Source organism: Myotis daubentonii, chromosome 5 (assembly GCF_963259705.1).
Source record: "Myotis daubentonii chromosome 5, mMyoDau2.1, whole genome shotgun sequence".
Classification (NCBI taxonomy): Eukaryota; Metazoa; Chordata; class Mammalia; order Chiroptera; family Vespertilionidae; genus Myotis; species Myotis daubentonii.
Window position 1 is genome coordinate 75627870 of NC_081844.1, and position 19478 is coordinate 75647347.

At 42.5% G+C, this 19478-nt stretch overlaps 1 protein-coding gene across 4 annotated transcripts in view; it reads left to right on the plus strand.

The window, feature by feature from the left end:
- Positions 1-19478, plus strand: part of CDC42SE2 (CDC42 small effector 2) — a 90033-nt gene that overhangs the window by 8417 nt on the left and 62138 nt on the right. For 2 of the 4 annotated variants that reach the window (XM_059698281.1, XM_059698282.1), the window contains exon 1: positions 2132-2290. The exons of 1 other annotated variant lie outside the window; for it this stretch is intronic. The gene's annotated coding sequence lies outside the window, so the exon portion shown is untranslated. Of the gene's footprint in view, positions 1-2131; positions 2291-19478 lie in introns of those variants that run through there. One more of the 4 variants, XM_059698284.1, reaches the window with a different exon arrangement.

Consider the following 19478-nt stretch of genomic DNA (forward strand, 5'->3'; position numbering starts at 1 on the left):
AAATTTTAGAAAGATGTTTTTTTAAATATATTTTTATTGATTTCAGAGAGGAATGGAGAGGGAAAGAGAGATGGAAACATCAATGATGAGAGAGGGTCATTGATTGGCTGCCTCCTGCATGTCCCTACTGGGGGTCGAGCTGAAACCCAGGTATGTGCCCTTGACCAGAATTGAACCCGGGACCCTTCAGTCCACAGGCTGACGCTCTATCCACTGAGCCAAACCAGCTAGGGCTAGAAAGATGTTTTAATAAAATATTAATAGCATACATTTAAGAAAAAATACATTTGTTTAAAAGTTTTGAAGGAAAATTTAAGTAAAAGATGAGAAAATCAGGCCAGGGTGGCAACTACATGAACTCATGAGTAGTGATAGCAGTTGGTTAGATCAACACATTGCTTGCTGTTGTCCTCAATGTTAATGTTCCCATTATTTGTTACAATACAGATGTATCATGTTATCTTTGTTGAGGTCATTTTCTTATTTATGAACTAGTAAGTGTGCAAAACAGTTTCTTTTGTACTATAACAGTTGTCATGTGCTTTTTTTATTTTTATTTTTTTAATTCATTTTGTTTTTGTTTTGTTTTGTTTTTTAAATATATTTTATTGATTTTTTTTTACAGAGAGAAGGGAGAGGGATAAAGATTTAGAAACATTGATCAGCTGCCTACCTGCACACCCCCTATTGAGGATGTGCCTGCAACAAAGGTACATGCCCTTGACCAGAATCGAACCTGGGACCCTTCAGTCCGCAGGCCAATGCTCTATCCACTGAGCCAAACCGGATAGGGCTGGACACTTGCAATTTTAGGTAGCATGGTCAGGCTAAGCATTGTTATTAAGGTGAGATATGTGCAAGGAGGTAAAAGAAGGGAAGGCGGACATGGGGGAAGAATGTTCCCGGCACAGGGAATGGCTCTGGCAGAGGCCGGAGGTGTTAGTCTGTCTGGAATATCTCACCGACAATGAGCTGTTGGAGCTGGAGTCAGAGACTTCCAGGGAAAGGCAAACCCGAGGGCTTTGCAGGACCCTGTCAAGACCCTGCCTTTAGCAAGGGATGAATCCGGAGCCATTGGGGGATTTTGACAGGGTGAGATGGGAGTTGACTTCTTGTAGGAGGATATGCTCGTTGTTTCGACAATAGACTGAGTTCATGGTAGGCAGGGAGACCACAGGCTAGTGAAGGCCAGCGAAGATGGAAGTCATGCGGGTAACAAGTGGTCTGATTCTGACCTATTTCGGAGTTGCAGCCACCAACAGGCTTGCCTAACAACCTGGAGGTGAAGACGAGAGGCTGAGAGGAGCCAGGATGACTGCAGTTTTGAGGTGCTTTCTGAGCAGGGGAGGACCCTGAGCTTAGAGAAAACCAGCGTGGCGCCGACACAGGCGGGGGAGATGGGGAAGGTGCCCATGACGGCCAGGAACATGCCAAGTATCCTAGGCTTGAAGCTTGTAGGCATTTTAGCAACGTGTTGGCTACTAGAGGGGGCACGGGTGTGTTTCTGACTTTGGGGATGTGTAAAATGTACAACTGAAGGCGTCTCCGCGATCCAGTGGACAACCAATTTCATACATTTCAAATGCCAGGTGGATGGTCTCGGCCCTAAGCCAGTTATGGGCGGATTCAACGACTCTGCTATTCGCTTTAAAAAAAGGGGGGAGGAGGAAGGCAGTGGTGCGATGATATCAGGGCATCTCTCAACTGCCACCAACTGACAGACAACTAGTCCCAAGACTCGCTGGTCACCACCAGCCTCGCTCGCCGGGGGGAGTCCGCGGCTCCGCTTGGAGCGCAGGCACTACCCCTCCGCGCGGTTCTGGAAGGGGGCGCGAGCCGCCGCCGCGGGTGGGGAGGGCTCCCGCGCGCTCCCACCAGCCCCGGCCGCCATCTTCTGGCGCGTCCCTTCCCGCGCGAGCTCCAGCCCAGCTTCGGCCTCGGCTCGCCTCGCCTCGGAGGGGATTCCTAGCCCGCGATGCTCGCGGCGAGGCGCCGGGTCCGAGCAAAGGCCACGCCCCGTGGCCGGCGACAGGGGGCGGGGCCGGCGGCAGGGGGCGGGGCCGGCGCTGTGGCAGCTGCGCGGCGGCGCGGCCCTCCGGCGGCTCTAAGAGCGCGACCGCCCCTCTCCCCGCCCCTCGCCCTGCCTTCGCGGGAGCCCGGGCGGGGAGGCGGGGCCAGGAAGCGGCGAGTGCGCCGGGGAGCGCAGCTGCGGGCGTGGGGGTGGTAGCAGCCGCGGAGCCGGCGCTGAGAGCGGCTGCGGCCGGAGCGGGCGGCCGAGACAAAGACGACGGTGAGTGCCGCGCGGCCCCGGCGGGGCACCGGCCCCCACGCCTCGCGGTGGCCGCCTGCGGGGCGGGGGTCCGAAGCCCCGAAGCCCTGCCGCCGAGGGCTCGGGGGCGAGCGCGGCCCGGTCCTGCCCGCCGCGCGCTGCGGGCTGAGGGCTGAGCCCGCGGCTCCATTTTCAGGTCTGGGTGAGGTCCTCATGCAGACCCGCCTTGGGGTTTCCTCCTTCCCCTCTGAGAAGCGGTCACTTGCTCAGTTCAGAATCGCGACCGGTGGGCGGCTGAGGGAGCCCCCCGCCAGCCGGTGTGAAATGGACATGAAGACCCCTCCCCCCAACTTTGCGGGTCTGGGAGACGGGAGGGTGGAGCCCCGGGAGGGCGGAGAGGGCCGGGTGCTGCAGGTGAGGGCTGGGGAGGGGCGCGGACCCCCTGCCCCGGATCCGGGATGCTCGCCGGGGCGTCCGGCGTGTTCCGCCCGCGGGTCTCGCCGCGGCTGGGTGTTGGCTCCGGAGACAACCCGACCTCCTCCCCGGAGGAGCTGGTGCTACTCTTACAGGTTGTTGGACCAGCGCCGGCTGCTGGGGCTGCGATTTTTGGTAACGTGTGTGGTAGGTAGCGGCTCGCCAGCTGGATGCCGCATTCAGAGCTGACAAGCCCCAGTGAGCTGACTTCTTGCTTGCAAGAAACAGCGTTGGCTTTCCTCTTTAGCTGCAATTGTTTTAAATGATAAGCTTTTGTAGGGGGATTTGGTGATGGTCAGTGTACAGCATTTACGCGTTTTGTTTAAAGGGCCTAGTATATAGTAGATGCTCAGTAAAATATGTAAATGAATGAATGAATCTTGAAACATCAGACAAAGCTGATCTCACATCTAGTAAAATTTAGGCACATGCCCTCGTGACTAAGGAAAAAAACATTCGCAAACAACATGTAGTTTGTTTTTACATGCTTGTTTTGTTTGTTTTTTAACCCAACATATACATACTGCTGAGTGAGCGATCAGTTATTATTACCAATATTGCAGGCGTGGAAGATGTTTGAAATGTAGAATTTTTCATCTTGAGGAAAGTTGGTAGACATTTTCTGTTTCTTAAAAATAAGCCTGCTTTCTTTTTTTTTAAAGAATGTAGGTGCTTGGATTTTTTTGTTATTCTTTTGAGACGCAGCTTTCAATTTCATTATGAATAAAGAAGTTCATGTGCTTTTAAAGGACTTTGGTATGATCTAGAGTTGCTTTTTGAGCAAGGGAGAACTCTAAACTTAAGGGATGAAAAAAAATACTAATGTTGCACTAATAAAATTAAATCTGTTTACTCAACAGATACTCATTAAGCGCCTATGATGTACTGACACCTGTGTTGGATGCTGGGTTTCTAGGGGCAAACAAAACCTACAGTTATTCTTTTTTAAAACTTGAGTGTGAAGTTCTTTCCTCATTATCGATGCTGCAGGTGGGGACTGCCTTACCCCTAGTTCCTACTTAAAGTTGGGAAAGATGACAGGTGAAGCTCCATGGAAGTGTAGATGCATAACAGTCTATTGGAAGGTAACTTTATAGGGCTAAGATTATTTGGTTAATTTTCATGTTATTGGTTTAATAATGTAAATCTCTCTACGATTTAAAATGAAGGGTGGAAGAGTTTTAGCAAACTAGTATTTTTATTCTGTCTCTCTCCCACATTAGATCATTTTGGTATGGTGTATTTATTGAAAGAGTAATGCACTTCTGGTTCTGTTTTCTGTAAATAATCTTTGCTATGGAACATTTTCTATTTTTAAAAACCTCCAAGGAGGAACAGTGGATTCCTTTTCTATAAGAAATGTGTTTTTGTTTTGTCTTGTATTTTATTGATTTCAGAGAGGAAGGGAGAGGGAGCGAGAGATAGAAACATCAATGATGATAGAGAATCATTGATCGGATGCCTCCGGTACCCCCCACTCTGGGGATGGAGCCTGCAACCCTGGCATATGCCCTGACTGGGAATCGAACAGTGACCTCCTGGTTCATAGGTTAACGCTCAACCACTGAGCCACACGAACTAACCAGAAATGTTTTTAAATAAACAATTTAAAATAAAGCACCTTTTCAGAAATTTTATTTTGACCTTTTATTCACTATGTACAAACAATATAGGATTGACTTGATAATGCTGAAAAGGGAAGAACTTAATAATAATTTGTGGTTTCATATTTGGACTTTTCTCTCTAGTACTACAAATGAGATAAAAAGAGAATGGGATTATAGTATTTATTAATTCTGAACATATATGATTAAAAAACTATTTTATTTGGCCTCTTCATAAGTCAAATTAATGTGCTCTAAAGTTAATCGTGATCATGATAAAATAAGGTAGCTTAATAATTTCTTACAGATAGCTTTTGAATTTAGAGTGAACCCTTTTGACTTAACAATGTTCATAAGGTAATGTGTACATGCAAATATAACGGTCAGATCTTTAGATTTACTGGCTGTTAGCTTTGTATGGTTGTTTCTAGGAATAATAGCAGAGGAAGTAATCCCTCAAATGTTAGCAATAGTTTTTCTTAAAATGTACATGTTTTTATTTTTATTTTTTTAAATATATTTTATTGATTTTTTTACAGAGAGGAAGGGAGAGAGATAGAGAGCTAGAAACATCGATGAGAGAGAAACATCGATCAGCTGCCTCCTGCACATCTCCTACTGGGGATGTGCCCGCAACCCAGGTACATGCCCTTGACCGGAATCGAACCTGGGACCTTTCAGTCCGCAGGCTGACGCTCTATCCACTGAGCCAAACCGGTTTCAGCAAAATGTACATGTTTTTAATAGACAGTATACTCCTGATAGTCTGGTGTTGAGAAATCTAACAGTAAATGAGAAGAGTGATGGTGAAGAACAATGTAAGCAAGCTGTGATACGTTGAATAAAAAATGCTTGGCATGTTTTATTTGGATAAGAACTTGATCAGAATTCTTGACAACATTCTAACATTGGCACATTGTTAGAATATCATTTCCAAGAAATTAGAACCCATAGTGACTAATTTTTTGTACCTTAAAAAGTACTAAAAGTGTCTTTTAAAGTAGTCTACCTTGGAGTATTTCATAATGTTCTGAGGCTAAATAAATTCCAGGATCCTCCTATTTTATAATTGTTTGAATATCTGAAATGTTGGTTCTTTCTTCATCAGGGTATGTGTGAGAATTTGGGGGAGAGGTTTTTGTTTTTTTTGTGTGTTTGGTTTGGTAAGACCGTTTAGAATAACTTAGAAAATATTTAATTAGTATTTATTTATTTATTTAAGGTATAATTAATAAAATGATGACGAATGATGCTGATCGGTACGTTGCAGCTGCGTCCAATTTGGTTGTATAGATTGTGAGAGAACATCAATTAACATTGGTATAAAACAGTTCCAAAGTGCTTTAAAACTGGTTTCTCACATTTATTCTACAGGATAGGTTGCTATTGTGTTTTCAGGTCTCACTTGTCTTTTTATCTTGTGTGTGTGTGTGTTGTTTTTTTTTATCATGAAAGTCTTTAGGTTTCTCATTTGCTTTAGAATGAGTCTGAGATACTTTGTTAAGGCTTTATAAGATTTTTCTCACAATTGCAAATGCGTATTGATTTTGATCTGTTACAATGTTCTTAATCTCAGTTCTCATGAAAGAAATATCTCAATATTATATTGAATGTTAAATGTCAGATCTCTCTCAGAGTGGGACAGTATGGGTTTCCTCTGCATTCTTGAGAGGAACTGAGTGAAACGTGCTTATCCTTAATACTTACTAGTGAGGTGAGAGCATTTATTCTGATTTTTTTTTTTATACTACCTGAGAAAACTTGGAATTTAGCTTACTAATAATTAACTATATCCTGCTTCCTCAGTTCAAAGCTTAAGTATACCTGAACCTTTCGGTAATACTAGCAAATAATGAACAGAGCAGGGTTTAGCTGAAACTGCTCTGGGGCCCTATCCAAAGGGAGTTTCTGAACTGAAAGCCAAAGATGTAGTAATAAATTGTTTTTATCCTGACACTTTGAAATACTTGTAAGTGTATTTTAGTCAAAATGGGTTATCGTAAAAAAAAAACACCTCCCTCTTTTTCCTAGAAAGCATTAGATAACTCCATGTTAAATTTAGGTGTCTTTGAACATGACTAAATGATGAGCACTGATATTTCTATGTTGTACCTTACCCACTTAGAAATTCATGCTAAGGTTTCTTATTAAATCTTTATGATTGAATTTTTGTAAGCATCTTCTACTAAAACAAAATCATTTTGTTTCATTTGAGTTAGTACTCTATTTTCAGTTTTTGTTTTTCAAAGCAAAAAGGCATTTTTTTGTATATTCAGCATTGTGTATATTTTACACCTGACATGTGGTGGGAACCTGTGGGTATTTGTGGAACTGGTATGTTCAATGGGTGGAACTTGATACAAGTTTAAGCAGAAAATGTCTGACTTTCTCTCACCATACCTTGGAATCCTCCCTGTAGATTAAAGTCTTTGCCTGTCTCTCAAGCTCTTAGGAAAATTAAATAGCTTTTCTAGTTATTTTTAGGTAATAAAAAGTGTTCTGCTCATTTGCCTTTAGTAGTCTTATTTTAGTCATTAGTAGTCTTATTTTCGTCATACCTCTTTTTATTTCGCCAGCTCCTCTTCAGTATGCCATCCTCACCTGTCCAGGGTTCAGCTCATGGGGAAAGGAGGTTGGGGATGTGGCTCATGCTATCATGATCTGGTATTGGGCCTTCAGGTGGTCAGGTTGTTCAAAGCCGACTCTTTCTCCAGGAGTGCTGGAGATGGTTTTCATGGGGACTCTATGTCTGGAAACCTCCAGCTGCAATTCCTATGATATCATTCTGCTCGAGTCCCTTAGCCTTCCAGTTTCCCTCCTCTTCAGGCTCACTTTGCTCAGGAAGAGGTTTTGCTTTAGTCTTGTAGCTCTATAGCATTGTTAAAATATACATATTTTTATTGGTTTCAGAGAGGGAGGGAGAGGGAGAGAGAGGTAGAAACATCAATGATGAGAGAAACATCAGTCATTGATTGGCTCCCTCCTGTACACCCCACACTGGGGATCAAACCATGATCTCCTGGTTCATAGGTCGACGCTCAAACCACTGGGCCATGCCAGCCAGGCTAGCTCTATGGCATATTCACCAGACCTGCCTGTACTTTATTAAGGTTATTTCATACAATGCAGTTTCAAGCATTTCACCAGGACCTCATCCAATTTTCCAGCTCATTCTGTAAAGTACCCCCACTGAATGGTACTTTCATGTCGGGGACCTACATACACTCCATTGCTGCTACCACCTTTTTACTGTTCCATGGTCCACTATTATGACTTCTCCCATTTACACACCCTCAGTTCCCTGGTAGCACTTCTCCTTTTATTGTACTCACCTAGCAACTAGAGTTCACCATCTAGTCTGGCCTGTACCAGGCAGTGGAGTGTGTCTTGAGAAAAACACACCCATGCTGACCTGGTCCTCTTAAATTCACTGGCTTCAGCGGGGCCCTTCCTGCTTCCCACAGTCACTCTCCTGCTCCCCGGAATGACTGCTTTACACCTCCTCAAGCCTCCTGCACATCTCTTCTCTTCATTTTCAACTGATGACCTTGTTTCCTGTGTATTAAAAATGAAAGCGGCCAAAAGAAAACCTGTGCATGTCTCCTTGCATCTGTGCCCGTGCTCTGCATTTCCTGTTTTGCTGTGACCGTCGCCGCAGTCTGCTTTCGCCCCTTCTCTTGTCAAGGTCTTTGCATTGCTTCAGTATGTGTCCCATTTGCCTGCCTGCCAATGCACTGAATCCTCAGTGTTTACCATTTCTACTGGGTTATTCCTATCAGCATATATTTATGCTGAAATATTGCCCATCTTTAAAAACAATGACAAAAACCTCCCCCACACCCCATCTTTCTTCAGCTACTGCTCTCCAAAGGAGTTATTTGTCGTCATGAGTACTCCCTATCTCTTTGGGTCTCCTACAGTCAGGTTTTTCTCTAATACTCTACTATAACTGCTCTTGTTGAGATTACTAGTGACCTCCTTGGTGATAAATTCCCTAGTCAGTTCTCAATCCTTATCTCACTGGAATTAGCAACAGCAGCCTTTGACGTGGTTGATAATTTATTTCCTTTGAAACCTTTCTTTATTTTGCTTCTGAGATACTATGCTTATTTTCAGTTTGTTTTGCTGGTTCCTTTTCGTTGCCCCAACTTCTAAAACAAGAGGCTGTGTTCCAGAGCTCCATGTTTAGAGCTCTTCTCTACTTATATGTAGTCTCTTGGGAACTCATCTATTTTCTAGCTGGAATTATCCTATTTCAAACTAAAAACGTTATTTTTAGTCTAGATCTCTTTCCTACTTCCAGACTTGTATACCCAACTACCTAATCAAATTTCCAATTAGACATCCCAAATGTAACCTGTCAAAACTGAACTATCCTCCCTTCTTCCTCCCTCATCCCAGTGATTGTTCCCTTTCCACTCTTCCTCATCTTATTAAATGTCAGCTGCATCTTTCACTTTCTCTGGCTGAAACCTCATAGATACTCTTTTTCTTTTTTAATATAGTTTTATTGATTTCAACAAGGAAGGGAGAGGAAGAGAGAGATAGAAACTAATGATGAGAGAGAATCATGGATCACACTGGGGATCGAGCCTGCAACCTGGGCATGTGCTCTGACCGGGAATCCAGCCGTAACCTCCAGGTTCATAGGTCGACGCTCAATCACTGAGCCGCGCCGGCCGGGCCTCATAGATATTCTTAACTCCTCTCTTTCATACTCTATTATCTAATTCAAAATAATGTAGCATGAAAGTATGTCTTGTATCTACCTTAAAATCTACCTTGAGAATAAATGTACCCACAACTTGCTATCCAACTGCTGCCCCCTCTCTGAGCAACTGTCCTCTATGGCCTGTGCTATTTTTGTAGTCTCCTTTCTGGTCTCCCTGTTGCTTCGCTCTTTTCTGTTCTCCACACAGCAACTAGGACCATCCTTTTGAAATGAAAGCTTAATTATTTATTTTTTAAAAATATATTTTTATTGATTCAGAGAGGAAAGGAGAAGGAGAGAAAGAGAGAAATACCAGTGATAAGAGAATGATTGATCAGCTGCCCGCTGCATGCCCCACACTGGGGATCGAGCTCACAACCTGGGCATGTGCCCTCACCGGGAATCCAACCGTGACCTCCTGGTTCATAGGTAGATGCTCGACCACAGAGCCACGCTGGCCTGATTATTTTATTTTTTATGTTCAAAACCCTTCAGTGACTTTCCATATCATTTAGAGTAAAAGCTAGACTACAACAGTGCATACAGGCCCTCGGTGATCTGTGTGTCTCCTGCCTCTGTCACATGTCCTACTGATTCCTCCTTGGCTTACTCTACACCAGGCACATAGGTCTCCTTGAAGTTTCTTGAACCTACGAAACAGTCTTGTGTTCATGTCCTCAGGGTAAGAACTTTGTTTTATTCACTGTGGAATCCCCAGGATTCATAGGAGTGACAGGCACATGGTGGGCACTCACATCTGGTAAATGAATGGCTGCTTATCTTGTTATTCATGTCTTTGGTAACAGCTTATATGTATGTTTCTGTAACTAAAAGTAAAACCATATAGTCCCATAAGAATTAAGTAAAAACAAATTTAGAGGATAAGGTAAGTTTCAAATCAATTTTTGCACATGGAAAGTGAAAATACACAGGAAAATGGTAAGGGTTGTAGGAAAGGAACACAGAGGCAAGTAAGGTAAATGGAATAGAGAAGAAGAAAAAAGCCTGGTTTGTAAATAGGGTGACAACAACATTTAAAAAACACACAAAAACTATTTTTGACTTGCTCGGATTTCTTTTAGGCTATGTTTCTTGCATTCTGAGTGTCGATGATTTACATGGACTTAGACACTCAAGTTGGACTATATTATACTTTTCTTTTATCAGGGTTATGGGATCCAAAGAGATGCTGTTTATTTACTGCCCCCTTAAAAAATGGGTGGCATTTATTGTATTTCTGTGGTAAGCTAGCAGCTAGCTACATTAATATACACAAGTCTATGGAGAATAATGTTTATATGCATATAAACATTGTGTTCTTAAGTGAAAAATGCTTGAGTATATTTAAGTGCTTTTAAAAACTGAAATGTAAGTGGTTTTTAGGTGGGAAATCAGAGTGTTAGGCAAATTAATGATATGCAAACTTTCAGCATTTCATTCTGCTGAGACAAGATTTTTTTTAAACTTTTTTTCTGAGCTATAGGTCTCATTTCTTGTTGGTTAATTAAAAGAATCTTTTAAATAAATTGTTGAAATAGGTGGCTTAGTAGAAGTTTCTGAATGAATAGATAATTGTTTATGTGTAAGCATAAATTATTCTCCATGAACCAGTTTAAACATTTCCCTATTTTTGTGCAACATGTAGTAATTTATGTCTTGGTTGACTTGTCTGAAGGACTTTCATGTGACCATAATGTGGACTTAATTTTCATGGCCGTTAGAGGTGTGGACATATATGTGTTTCTATATAGCTTTACAGTTTTTTGGTATGCAAAAATAATTTAAAGTTGCATATGCTTGCTATTTTATTTTCACTCTTAAGCAATAATATTTATAAATCAGATTTAGTATTGTATTTTTCACTTTAAAATATGAAATTAAAATATAAAATTTTCATATTAAAACACAATGATAATTTTTAAAACGTTTACATACCATGTGAAGTTATTTTGGATGACAACACTACAAGTGTTTGCCTATGATTTTGAATTAATCTATTTTGTAGACTAATTGGATCATCTTCATTGGAAATTTTTTTTCTTCATTGGAATTTGTCATTGAACTACCTGAATTCATATTAGCATTTCACATTTGAAACACTCATCTTGGACTAATAAAACCCTATTTCTGAGCTGATGTGCAGTCCTACCACTAAGTTTATTTTAGCTATAGCCATTGTGTGAGGTCTACCATACTAGGCTGCTTTAACTTCATAATGTTCTAGATAGATTGTGAGGCAACCAAAATGATCATATTGAGAAAAGTGAATTCAGTTCATAGCTGTGACCTAAGTCTCATAAGAGGTCATTAAAATAATGCATTAAAGTATACATTCAGCCCTGGCCAGGTGGCTCAGTTGATTGGGGCATCGTCCTGTACACCAAAAGGTTTCAGGTTCGATTCCTGGTCAGGGCATACCTAGTATACCTAGGTTGCAGATTTGATCCCCAGTCAGGGTGCAAATAGGAGGCAACTGCAATTGGTTGATATCTTCACCGCCGCCCCGCCCCCGCGCCCCCCCCTCCCCCGTCTCTGCTCCTCCCTCTTCCTCTTTCCTTTTCTGTCCCTCTCTCCCTCCCTCTCTCTCCCCCTCACTCTCAAATCAATAAACATTTTTGGGTGAGGATTTAAAAAAAAGTATATGCTCATTCAACACATTTATCAAGCTACTCTTCCTAGTCCACTCAGAATAAAATACAAACGATAGTCATCCAGAAGATACAAACTTCTAGGAATATTGCACCTTTGCTACCACTGCTAAGCACATTAGCTGTTCAGTTTCTCAAACACGCCATGCTTGTTCTTGCACTAGGGCTTTTACACAAGTTGTTTCCGTTCCCCCAGATCTTGGAAAGGTTGGCTTCTTATCTTTAAGATCTCAGCTTAAATATTACCTAATTTCTTAACCACTCAGTTTATGATAGCTGCCCCCCCCATCACCCTCGTAGCATTTGTCAGTCCTTGAAATTGTGTATTTAAAAAAAAATTTTTTTAAAATATATTTTACTAGGGGCCCGGTGCACGAAATTCGTGCACTGGGTGTGTGTGTGGGGGGGGGGAGTGTCCCTCAGCCCAGCCTGCCCCCTCTCACATACTGGGAGCCCTCAGGCGTAGACCCCCATCACCCTCCAATCGCAGGATCGGCCCCTTGCCCAGGCCTGATGCCTCTGACAGAGGTGTCAGGCCTGGGCAGGGGACCCTCATTTCCCCCCATCACTGGTTCTGCCCCCAGCCCAGGCCTGATGCCTCTGGCCCAGGCATCAGGCCTGGGCAGGGGACCCCCAGACCCCTCCAATTGCTGGCTCTGCCCCTTGCCCAGGCCTGATGCCTCAGCCAGAGGCGTAGACCCCCATCACCCTCTGATCACCTGATCGGCCCCTTGCCCAGGCCTGACGCCTCCGCCAGAGGTGTCAGGCTTGGACAGGGGACCCCCATCTCCCCCCGATCACTGGCTCTGGCCCCCGCCCAGGCCTGAGGCCTCTGGCCCAGGAATCATGCCTGGGCAGGGGACCCCCATCTCCCTCTGATCGCTTGCTCCACCCCCCGCCCAAGCCTGACGCCTCTGACCCAGGCTTCAGGCCTGGGCAAGGGGACCATCATATCCCCCCAATCCCTGGCTCAGCCCCCCACCCAGGCCTGATGCCTCGACCAGAGGAGTTGACCCTCATCACCCTCCGATCACCAATCACCGATCGGCCCCTTGACCAGGCCTGAGGCCTCCGGCAGAGGTGTCAGGCCTGGGCAGGGGACCCCCAGCTCCCCGCGGTTGCAGGCTCCGTCCCTGCCCAGGCCTAACGCCTCTGGCTGAGGCGTCCGGCTCGGGCAGCGGGGACCCGCAGCTGCAGCGGCCCCGTGATCGTGGGCTCTGCTTTAGGCCCAGGCAAGGGACCCCTAGCTCCCGGGACTGCCAGCTTCGACCGTGTCCAGCTCCCATCGCTGGCTCCACCCCTACTTCCTGCTATCACTGGCCAGGGCGGCAAAGGCGCCTGATTCTCCGATCATGGCTGGGGGGCAGGGCAAAGGGAGCTCTTAGCTCCCCGCTGGGTTTCCGATCACTGTCAGTGGCAGGGGGCTTCTTCCTGCTTTCCCTTTCGCCTCCCTGCATTGTGCCTACATATGCAAATTAACCGCCATGTTGTTGGCAGTTAACTGCCAATCTTAGTTGGCAGTTAACTGCCAATCTTAGTTGGCAGTTAACTGCCAATCATAGTTGGCAGTTAATTTGCATATAGCCCTGATTAGCCAATGAAAAGGGTATCGTCGTACACCAATTACCATTTTTCTCTTTTATTAGTGAAGATTGATTTTTTTACAGAGAGGAAGGGAGAGAGATAGAGAGTTAGAAACATCGATGAGAGAGAAACATCGATCAGCTGCCTCCTGCACATCTCCTACTGGGGATGTGCCCGCAACCCAGGTACATGCCCTTGACCGGAATCGAACCTGGGACCTTTCAGTCCGCAGGCCGACGCTCTATCCACTGAGCCAGACCGGTTCTGGCTAAAAAATTTTTTTGTATCCCCAAATAGATTATAAGCTTTATGAGATCTGGAAGCTCCTTTATCTTGTTTCTTGCATCTGGCTATGGTGGGACTATTTACAGCAGGGGAATCAGCAAAAGCTACAAATGAGGGCCTTTATTCCAGAGAGGTGGCTGTTAAATATTGATTAGCAGATCCCTGGGACCATATGAAATTACTGTTTTTATGGGCAAAAAAGTCTTGAAATATTGGCAATTTCTCATGGTTTAACCTAGTTGAGTTACTTATTTTGGTTTAATGATAATTTCCTCATGAAAGTCGGTGAAAGTACCTCAGTGATCTCCTTACCTTGTTCGTTTTTTTCAAAGTTGCATTCACTTCACATCTCATGATTACTTCTAGATATATTTAATGTGTAAAAATTGGCTATTTATGTGTTTGTATATTAATTGCTTACCTGTATACTTAATTGTTTAACTTGTTCATTCCACAGCAGGCACAGATGAGCTTGAGATGACTCTAAGGGTGTTCTTTTTTTAAAATCCTCTTCTGAGGATATGTTTTTATTGATTTGAGAGTGAAATCTATTGCCTCCCATATGCACCCCAAATGGGGATCGAACCCTCAACCTAGGTATGTGCCCTGACCAGGAATAGGTGTTCTTGATTTTGCTATTGAGTGCTAAACCCATTGAAAGATGTTCCTTTTCTAGTGAAGAAAGCAGAGCTGGTTCAATTTGAGTCATATACTAATAGACAATTTCTTAAATATTATTTTCAGAATGTTTTCCATAAATACACCTAAAGTCAGCTTCTGGGGGTGTGGGGTTTTTTTTCTTTTCTTTTTCCTATCATTATGCTCTAAAGTGTTTACATACGCTCTCTGATATTTACTCTCTGCTACTCTGTGATATCTTCTATTAGTCGGTGTCTCTAAGTAAAATGATTTTGTCTTGTTTCTCAACTTTATCTGAGGACATTGTTTAAAAATTGAACTTTGTTGGCTCAGGCGATTTTACTAACATTTTTTGAGCAACATTTGCATTTGTTAACTCTGAGTAAGTGGATAACTCAAATTGTTCTGTCTCTTAGCTTGTGTTTAATGCAGAAAATCAGATAATACATATATGCCAAAGAAAAAGAATCCATAATCCCACCACACTAAGATAACCACTGGTAATGTTTTGATGAATGTTCTTCCAGACAAATCAATGAATAAATGTTTTTTCACAAAAGTAAGATCTTAATACACATACTGCTCTATTAATTTCTCCTTTAGCAAATATCGTGATCATAAGGGCATTACTTTTTATCACTTCAGTTTGAAAGGATCTTATTGAAAAGTGAAAATATTTTTTGACTGAGGGTAAAGCTGTAAGTAAAGTTGTGATTAAAAACAGTGGTGTTTATGGAGAGTAGAATGTGGTAAGTCACCTCGACACAAGAATTACTTCAGCAGTAATTTTTTCTTACGAGCCTTCTTACCATTGCACAATAGCCTGATTGTAGTAGACCAGCTAAGGAAAACAGTGCATGGTTCTATGTACAGTAGAATAATCTTAATAATAGCTCCAGGGTAAAATATGGGGCTGTAGATAAGTTTGCATTTTTTTGGTCTGCCCCACGTCCTACTGATGCCTTAATATTAAAATAATTTTAAAAGAAAAATGTGTTTTATTGAAGGCCTTCATCTCAAATTATGACACTTTTATTAGATACTGCTACCCTTTTTATATGTCAGAATGAGGAGTGAAGGTGTTCTTAGAAAAAGAAAATTTTAGCATAAGAATTCTTGTATTAATGTTAGAGTTGATATTTGTTTCATGAATGTGAAAATTCTTGAGGAAGAATTACAAAGATATATATAGGCATTTTTTGGAAATCAGTCCCAATCTTGTCAAGTAGTTGTTCGGGCATTAAAGTAGCAGGGTTTTTTTTTTTTCAATATATTTTATTGATTTTTTGCAGAGAGGAAGGGAGAGAGATAGAGAGTCAGAAACATTGATGAGAGAGAAACATCAATCAGCTGCCTCCTGCACATCTCCTACTGGGGATTGTACCTGCAATCCAAGTACATGCCCCCGACCGGAATCGAACCCGGGACCCTTCAGTCCGCAGGCCGACGCTCTATCCACTGAGCCAAACCGGTTTCGGCTAAAGTAGCAGTTTTTAAAGCTAATCAAGGGTCCTTTAAGGGTTGTGTAATTAATGAGTTAGTTTATTTAATTTTATTTTTTGTTAATCCTCACCTGAGGATATTTTTCCATTGATTCTTAGAGAGAGTGGAAGGGACTGGGAGAGACAGAGAGAGAACCATTGCTCTGAGAGACTGCCTTTGGTGCCCCAACCTGGGCAAGGGATCTAACCTGCAACTAAGGTACCTGCACTTGACTTGAATTGAACCTGGGATCTTTTAGTTCGTGGGCTGATGCTCTATCCACCGAGCCAACCCGGCTAGGGCCGTGGTCAGCAAACCGTGGCTCTTTGGCCCCTTGAGTGTGGCTCTTCCACAAAATACCATGTGTGGGCGTGCACGCACAGTGCGATTGAAACTTCGTGGCCCATGTGCAGAAGTCTGTATTTTGTGGAAGAGCCACACTCAAGGGGCCAAAGAGCTGCATGAGGCTCGCGAGCTGTGGTTTGCTGAGCCGCAGTTTGCTGACCACTGGGCTAGGGCAAGGGTTGTGTAATTTAAATAGCTTCTTTTACCACAGTGGTATCCAATACTTCGAGTAGAGTAGACTGCTGATTTCTCGCTTTGTTTTTATTGTTCTTGACCTTGTGTTTTGCTGAGTTGTATGACTGTTTGCTTACAAGCCTCTCAAGTATTTATCTCTTAAGTAGCTAAAGTAGCCATTTCTCTTACCCCTCATTGCTACTTCCCAGCTGGTGCATATATAGCTGAAGACATTTCTTATGTGGTAAAGAAGAATAAAAAGCAATCTTCTTATATATATAAAAGGCTAATATGCTAAATGTCCGTCCGGGTAATGATGTCACGTAACAACGCCTGGCTTCCTCTCCCTGGCGACTAGCCTCCTAGCAGTTTCTTCAGTCCAGGAACACGGCTTGCTTTGTGAAGCGTTTTCCCGTGCCTCATCTCATTTGATCCTCTCAGAAGTCCTGGAGTAGGTAGGTAGGAGACTTGGTGGAATCCTATTTTATTTTCGTTAGCTGGAAAATGGAGATTTAGGAAGCTTAGAAACTTGACCCGACTGAAAAGAAGTAAGAAATGGCGGATCTTGAAAATGACTTGAGGTTTTCTCACTGTGCAAAATATAGTTAAACACTGTTACAGTTAAATATTTCACCCTTCGTTCTCCCTGCGTGATCTACAATAACAATGTGCTTCGTGTTGATATTTACTGCTGTGTTGCTGACAATTACCTGAAAGAGAAGTTGGGGTGCTTCACTGGGCTGGAAAAAGTTTAGCTAAATCAGAAAGCAGGTCTAATTAAGCAAATTTATTCTATATCTATAAAAGGCTAAGTTGACTTGCACATGTGCGATACATATAATGCTCTCGTTGGCTCCAATTGCATGTGTTTTGATCTGTCATTGTCTATTGTGAATTTGGTTGCCACTTCTATTATAGAGAAAGGGTGACTAGAGATATTAAAATATTTCTGCTAATTAATTTCCTTTCAATGTGCACTAATTTGTGCACCAGGCCACTAGTGTAGTTGATGTGGCCTGAGAAATGATGCTGTTGTTGTCTAAAATGGAGACTGACAGTCCCTAAAAAAATGTTTCTCACCTAGTGATTTCTCATGTGTTTGTAAAAGGATATGCACATGCCTCTGCTTGTTGGAAGGTAAAGTGAGTTTTGATATAAAATCAAGAAAAGTATTTAGAATTGTTTTATACATTTTGCTGTTTTAAAAATTGCTATTTAAAAAATTTTATTTCGCAGTGAATATTTAGCTTCCCATTTTTATTTACTTTGTGAGTAATGGTCTTGTTTTTGTAAATGGTACATACACACTAAAGTAACTTAGAAACTAGTTAGTTACACAGTAAGTGGAAGAACTAGTATTCAGAGTATTTTGATTTTTTTTAGAGTCAGTGAGCTTGGGAAGGGGCAGAAAGAATATGGACTTGGAATCAGGCATACCTCAGTTGGCCACATATTTGCTGCATGGCAAGCTCTTAATCTTGGTGATTTTTTTTTCTTTTTCCATTAAGTGAGGGTAGCAGGCTTGTTAGGAATAAGTGAGGTGCACACTAACCACTTGGTTTGTAGAAAGTGTTAATAAATGTCTCATTTTCTTTCTACTCCATGTTGTCTTAAAGTCTCTCAGGACTCACGTGGACATTTCACTTGAAAGTGATTTGCAGTCGGGAAACTGGAAATGTATGTAACCCAGTTGTACTCATATTTATAGTGTTCTTCACTCTGCTTGTCTGAAGAGAGTGGTTCCTGTGACTGTTTAATAAAGTATTTGACTTCAAGGAAAGTTTAAAAGCTGAAGTAGAACTGAGTTAGGATAAGTTAATTATTGCTGACCAGAATGGTAGCAAATAATTTCTGTGTTTCCTAAGAAATTGAGCACTTGTATGAAGTATAACAATTGTATGTATAAATATGTCTGTTTTAAAGGCTTTGCAAAAGAAAAATATGACAAAAATACGGGGGCGGGGGAGTGTTCAATTTAATAATAATAAGTTTCTCTTATCGGATTTAAGATTTAATAAATGGTGCTAATTCACCTGAGTACCATGGTACTAAATAAATGGCTGGAGGGAGTATAAATCTGTAGAACCCTTTTGAAAAGCAGTTTGAAGAGTAGTGAGTAGTGTTTTTGCCTTGAGAAGAATACCTGTACCCTGAGGAAATAATGAATTTCCTTCCCGCTTTTTTTGAGGGAGGAGGTTATTTTCTTTTGTAATGACAGCTTTATTGAGGTAATTCATGTGATGTTGTGACTTATAATAAGAAATACTATTTGGTCTTCATCCCTGTTTCTGGCACAGTGGTCCTTAAAACCATTGGAATTTCCTGAGTGATGAGAGAGTATTTTTAAGTTTTATGTTTTTGTTAAGTTAATGAGGCAATATTTGGGAAGCACCCGTGGATGGGGGTTGGTTGCTCTGGAACCAACCTGTTTAGATGAAAGAGGATTGCTACTTTGATTCTCACCCCTCTGACCTTTAGAGGGGAGAAGGGCTGGAATTGACTTGCCAATGATCAGTGCTTTAATCTAGCGGTCGCCAACCTTTCGGACCTCACGGGCCACCGGTTGGCAACCGCTGCTTTAATCAACCATGTCTTTGTAATTAAGCCTCTGCAAAGACCCAAAAGGACAGGGTTGGAGAGCTTCCGGGATGGTGAATTCATGGAAATGCTGGGAAAGTATGGAAGCTCCATGTCTCTTTCCCCATTTCTTGTCCTATGCATTTCTTCTATTTAGCTGTCCCTGAGTTATGTCATTTTGTAATAAACTGGTAATCTGGTAAGTAAAATGTTTCTTAGAGTTTTCTTACCTGCTCTAGCAAAGTAATGCAATCTGAGAAGAGGGGCTAATGGGAACTCAAGAAGCACAGGTGACAACCTGCATTTATGATTGACTTCGGAAGGGGAAAGTGAGGTAGACTTGTAGGACTGAGCCCTTAACCTGTGGGATCTTTAAGTGGATAGAATTGAGATGAATTGTAGGACACCCAGCAGGTGTCAGAGAATGGCTTGGTGTGTCCCACACATTGGAATTGGTGTCAGAATTGGAATTCACATATCATAATTCACCTTTTTAAAGTACAATGGAACCTTGCTTCTTGAACGTCTCCCAGGCCACAAACAAAGGAGAGGATGCTAGTCAGTTTATCTCAGGATATGTGGAAAAGCGGAAAATGCTGCATACTGACTTCCTGAAAGACACCCCTGGAACTAGTGCTGAAAGTGGTTTAAGGCTATTAGGGGGTAGTTCGATAAATTTAAGAAAA